This window comes from Lynx canadensis, chromosome B1 (assembly GCF_007474595.2).
Source record: "Lynx canadensis isolate LIC74 chromosome B1, mLynCan4.pri.v2, whole genome shotgun sequence".
NCBI classification, from domain to species: Eukaryota; Metazoa; Chordata; class Mammalia; order Carnivora; family Felidae; genus Lynx; species Lynx canadensis.
In genome coordinates, this window is record NC_044306.2 from 7,791,935 (window position 1) to 7,798,365 (window position 6,431).

The 6,431-nt window shown below is 38.6% G+C and overlaps 1 long non-coding RNA gene across 1 annotated transcript; it reads left to right on the top strand.

The window, feature by feature from the left end:
• Positions 1-614: 614 nt before the first annotated feature.
• On the top strand, positions 615-1,915 carry LOC115511444. The gene is made up of 2 exons (XR_003968068.2): positions 615-677; positions 1,666-1,915. It is a non-coding gene; the product is annotated as an uncharacterized LOC115511444 (long non-coding RNA).
• Positions 1,916-6,431: the final 4,516 nt, after the last annotated feature.

The following is a 6,431-nucleotide window of genomic DNA, read 5'->3' on the forward strand; positions in this document are numbered from 1 at the left end:
CCAAGTCATGGGTTGGCCACAGCTGCGTTTGTCCCCCAAGGCACAGCTCTTGACAGGCATCTGGTAATCACTTCCTTTCTTTGCCCCTTCAAGCCGATGGGTGAGAGTTTTGATGTTCACTGCCCCTCATTTACCTTAACTTTGTCTCTTTAAAATATGTTCTCCATGGGGCGCCTGGATGGCTCCGTTGGTTAAAGTATGACTCTTGATTTCGGCTCAGGTCATGATCTCATGGTCTTGAAATGGAGCCCTGCACCAAGCTTTGCACAGGTCATGGAGCCTGGTTAAGATTCTCATTCTCCCTCACCCTCTGCCCCCACTTCGAAAAATAAAAAGTAAACAACAAATAAATAAATAATAATTTTTTCCAGTTTTATTGAGAAATAACTGACATACATCATTGTAAAAACTGTGTCTCTCTTAATCTCTGTCCAATCAACTGATTGAAATGTGACATCTGTGACTCATATACAAACTATGAGTCATAGAAGGCCTTTAGAAAATAAGTTGGCTCATATAAGACATTATTCTTTCTGATAATGTGACCAGGGCATCATATCTTAAAGGATTTATTATATAACTGAGATTTGATTTCCCCTTACTCTTAGGTCAGAATAAGGGATCTGAGAGTAAGGAAAACTGGTTTCCCACCCGGATGCTTATTCTCATTTGCTAAGGTATTCAACATAATCATATATAAACTATTGATATTATAAATTATTAATTAACAGTAGCTTTTCTTATATACAGGCTAAGTGCTATTTATATTTCTTATTTGAAAACATTCCGTTTATTATTTTTCTGCTAATACACAGAATCGCTGACTCAGAGAACTAAAACGATGGTTTTCATACCATTATCCAAGAGACGTAGGGATTCCCAAGTTATGTGTTAACTTCAACATAAAAAGCGAAGTGCATTTGATTTTTAAGCTTTTAGCAAATATGTGTGCAGGATGGGCATCAAGGTACTAGAAATTATCTTAAAATGACAATACTAAACATGTCATGTGGTAGGGCCCAGATGAAAATCTTTTCTGCCTACCAAAAAAATGACTTAAACAGGTTGAGAAATCTGTTCTTTGATTCTCTTCCAACACAGCCAATAACCATGTGGAACTTCTTTTCAGCTATAAAATAGCAGTAATTTATGTAACTCACAGAGGTTTTAAGATGATTAAATAGCATAACAATATATACAACATCCTGCTCAGGGCTTGGAGAATGTGCTCCATATACACAAGTTTTCTTATTTTTCTCAGAATCGTAGTCACTCTCCAGAAGTTCACACCCTGACTTCAAGTTCAAGGTTAGTTCTGCCTTACTGATGCTGTTCCAATTTGCCTTTAGGTACATTAATTTCTTTTTTCAGCTATAATTTTCTCTTTTGCAGATAATGTCGACTTTAGCATACCAGGAATATCTAGGTTCCAATATGGAATTTACTCAGTGTTGGAAGTTCTACCAATGTTTTCTTGTCTGTCAGTGTATGTAGCCATTATCTTAGGCATTTATTTGTTTCTCTTCTGATACTTACAAGCTATGAAATTAGAAAGCCATGGCATACATGATTAGAGCATTTGATTTTTCATCCATAATTTGCTGTCATTTTGAGATTGTGAATTAAATGACTCCTTTAACTGTGTTTCTGTCTGATGCCTTGCAGACACTGCTGACCCACGAACTCCGGAAGAATGGCATGAGGTCCCCGTTCCTCTGTCTCCTGCAACTGTGGGACTGACAGCCAACAGGACTCCACTTCCTACCAAGATGACCCTTTCTTTGGCTGACTAGGTCATAGGTCTGACATTGGCAGATAAGGCAATTCTGGGGGATATGAGTTTTTTAATTTGTTTCAAATGCAGGAATTTGAATCAAATTCTATTGCCGATTAAAAGGAAATTTGTAGTTCGTGACTTAGTAGTTTGATTTAGCAGTTTTGTAGTTCTCGAGTTAGAAATGTATGGTTCATGGGTGTTTGTTCAATCTGCTTTAGTTGAAACCAGTTTGGTATTTTCACTCTTTGGCTATCTAGGAAAGGATAGCCACGTGGATTCAATGGATAAAAGCGAAAACACCACATATTTCAGAGAAAGAAAACGTCTGAATTCCAGTCCCTTGAATAATACAATATAGCCCTGGGGCGCCTGGGTGGCGCAGTCGGTTAAGCGTCCGACTTCAGCCAGGTCACGATCTCGCGGTCCGTGAGTTCGAGGCCCGCGTCAGGCTCTGGGCTGATGGCTCGGAGCCTGGAGCCTGTTTCCGATTCTGTGTCTCCCTCTCTCTCTGCCCCTCCCCCGTTCATGCTCTGTCTCTCTCTGTCCCAAAAATAAATAAAAACGTTGAAAAAAAAATTAAAAAAAAAATAATACAATATAGCCCTTAATTTTCTTTAAAAATTTCTGTTTCTCCTGAATTTTGCCTCTGTATATAAATCAGGCATCAAATACATACAAACACACACCTGTATGTGTTTGCAATTGTAAGAACGTATTTTACATGTAGGGATATGTCTAGAGAGAGATTAAAAAATAGTAGGCAGACAGATAATACTCTCTCACACATGCTAATTTTCAGATCGTTCTTGCATTTTCTGTACCCGATGTCTAGATCTTTGTGGAGAATCAAATAATTTGTCTTACTAATGAGGCTACCTTGGTTGACACTGGCATATGCCATGCATGAAAAACAGGGACTGTTTTCAATGTAGGAACCCACAAGAGAATATTCCATCGATATGGAAATTCTCAGAAATGCTGTTACTTGCAAAGTGAGTCATAAGGCACAAGCCCTCTGCTCATGGTGTGCCAAATACGACTGAGGGTTATGTGTACTTGTGTGTACCTGAACACAAAAGGGCCAGGAGTGACATCCTGTAGTGCTACAGGTCCTCAGACCCCTGGTTGGGGCCCAAGAGTTACTTCAAATGAGAAAGAGATAAGAAAGGTGATGTCCTAATCATCTTCCACTTTTATCAAACCAAGATCCCTGGAGGAAAACCAGGAAAACCCCACTCAACACAGAAGAGATGAATCCCATAATATGGGACACCAGGAAAAAAGGCAGGAATTGAAATAGAGGAAGCTGTTGCCACATTTAATACAAATATGATTGTTTACTTATATATGTTGGATCATTAGACATACTAAGAAAAATTCTGGACATGGTGGGTTGTTGTTGTTGTTTTTTCCTAAAAAAAGAGTGTTATTTTTCTTCAGTGATAAATCACCGTATTTGGCAGAGATTTCTCTCAGAACATTCAAATTGTCATTTGAAAAATAATAATTGCCTACCTTTCAGGGAATCTACCATGTGCTAAGTATTTTATATTTTATATTTTAGCTTAGCATTTCAGCGCTATCACCCTGTGCCATATTTTATTTCTTCCATTTTGAGGAAAGGGTCTAAAGAAGTTAGGACAATAACTAGGTCAAACATGTTATTAATGGTGCCCAGACTATAAGTGGCTGTCCAGTAACTGTGCATAATCCTAACAAGAAAGAATGAGGGGATGATCAGTAACCCAGATGCTTCTCATTTATAACTGGAGACACTAATGAGCTAGAAGAATCATTGTTGAAGAAACCAGAGATAATGATCAAAGTGATGTTTCCATACCTTTGGCAACAAGGATAACATAGGAAGGCACCCCTTGAGCATATTAAATGGCAATGGCTAATTTGGATTTTTGTCAATTAACACATTTTGTCCTTACTGTAAAAAAATGACCTTGACTGTGGTCTACAGAGGACAATATAAGCTTGAAGCTAGCAATTACTAAACGATGGTTCTTATCTGGTTTTGCACACTTGGGAGCCAAGATCCTGATCGTGATAATCACGGATAGTGGAGGGATCTTTGCGGCTGTGATTGAGAAGCAGCATTACAGGATGTCACTCCTGGCCCTTTTGTGTTCAAGTACACATAACCCTTAGCTGTATTTGGTGTAGTTTCCTGAGGAACTGGGAAACCGTTTCCAAAGAGGCTGTAGCATTTTTTTTATGTTCCCACCAGTAATTATCACATAATTTATATAGTTGAATAAAGAAATCAGGGACAGATGACTTATGACCATATTTAGACCATGAATCTAAGAGATAGACAACCAATGTTAGCTTGTTGAAATATATTCCAAGAGCGGTGTGCAGACACAGGAATGTATTCCTTTGCATATAATGGGAATTATATACATAAATATCTGAACTGTGCCTTGAAGTATCTGTCATACAACTGAACTTGTGCCCACAAGTGAGAATCAAAGTATTTAAAAACTAATACAGCATCGAAAACAACCAGTATTGTGCTGGTCTCCTTAAACTGGCTCTCGAGAGCCAATTATTAAATATTCAGGAATTTGATCATCCAGTTATTAAGTCTTTGGTACTTTGAAATCACCCATTGGTGAGTGTTTATACCACAGAAATTGGCAAATGCCGCAACAGAGGCATTAGGTCTGGAGACCTAGTTTACCATACCTCTGGAACCAGCTAATCAGAATGGATGCTAATACAGTAGGAATAGAGACCGGTTGTAAATAACAGTTTCTTCTGCATCAGTGTATTCTAGTTGAATATCAACTCTGTTTATTCCCTAAGTAGTACATTGGACAATATAGTTAAATTCCAGCCTGATGGTAGTATAGAAATTGTAAGATAAGTGCAAAATATTCATAATTTTTTTTTTCAACGTTTATTTATTTTTGGGACAGAGAGAGACAAAGCATGAACGGGGGAGGGGCAGAGAGAGAGGGAGACACAGAATCGGAAACAGGCTCCAGGCTCTGAGCCATCAGCCCAGAGCCCGACGCGGGGCTCGAACTCACGGACCGCGAGATCGTGACCTGGCTGAAGTCGGACGCTTAACCGACTGCGCCACCCAGGCGCCCCAAAATATTCATAATTTTGTGGTAAGTTTGGAAATTACCTCAGTTTATGTGACATTTAAGTATTATAGTAACAGAATTTGGCATTTTAGAGAATGTAGGAGATTTGACTTATGTTTCAATTTATAATAGGAGAATTGACTTAGCCTCGTGACTTTAAATTAGAAAGTATGAGAAATTTCTATTGTTCTTGAACAGTGTTAAAAGTTTAGAATGACTTGGTGCTCACTGTATTTGTAAGTCAAATTTATTAGATTTATGAGGATGCTTAAGTACTTAAAAGGTTTTGTTTATGAGGCATTTGAAGTATTTCAAAAGAAAATCAAATACACAAACTGATAGATGCAACTAAACGTTGTTACTAAAATGCCTCTGTTGATGCTTCTAAAATTTACCAGATTACTGACTACAGTAAAATGAGTTACTAGCTGAACTTCAAGGATTTCAGAAACTTTAAATTTTTAATTTGATTTTAGTAAATCAAATATTAGTTTTTAAAATCGAATTAAAATCTGTCCTGGTTACAAAAGATCCTCTCAAGGACATAAAGGGTACTCAGGGACATGCAGAATATATCTGCGCAGGCATTTCCAGGTTCCTGATGCAAAGGACTACAGAAAAATACGTAAAAAGGTTCTCTGAGGAGGTCTATCCTTACACTCTAGAAAGAGAACCAAAAGGCTACACCATGTAATTCTGATAGGGTCTCCATTTCCTCTTCACTGGGACCTCGCGGTAATAAGTTTGTCATCATGATTGAGAGATGGCCCTGGCCTTCTGGCCTCTTCCATTCGGATTCCTCTACAGCCAATACATTAATCTCTTTGCATCCAGCGCCCTTGTAACTATTTTCAGGCTCTCCATCTCTGTTGATGCAATTGCTCAGCTTGCCTCAAATATTAAGCATTTATTAATAACATTTTATACAAATTTAAAGTGCTCTGGAGAGTGCTGGTTGCCAAATGGAGAGCGTTATCATGGGAATGGCTGTGTTCCAAGGACTCTGCCTCGGCGAGCCTCCTTCTCAGCCCTGTCCGTCTGCTTGCCTCCCTGCGGCAAAGAGGACGCTGTCCACATTTCTCATGAGAAGAGTTCCCTCTTGGCTGGAAGTGCAATTTGTAAAGTATAAATCCACCCACGTCAAGATTCTTTTTCTTTTGCACAATTTAACATCCATCCTGGTAGCAAGGGTTCAGAGAAATCCCTGTGCATGTTTTTATGTTTTTTGCCCTCCTGAATGTTTTGTTCATTATAACGAGGGTTACCATTACACCCTAAGATGTCACGTGAGCTACAACAGCAGTGTTTGGCTGTGGGACCTGATTAATTCAGCACATTCTGTTAACTCTTCCAAGTTGTAAAGATACAAGGTTTTTGCTGTTATTGTTGTCGTTTTTACATTCTCAAGCAACTTCCAACCTCACGTTCACAGAAAGATACCTGGAGGAAACCCCACAATCTGTTTTTCGTCCTCTCCATACTTCAGTGTATAACATGTTTACATTCCTCTGGAAGAAAATACTTAACATTCAATATGCTATGACTATCAT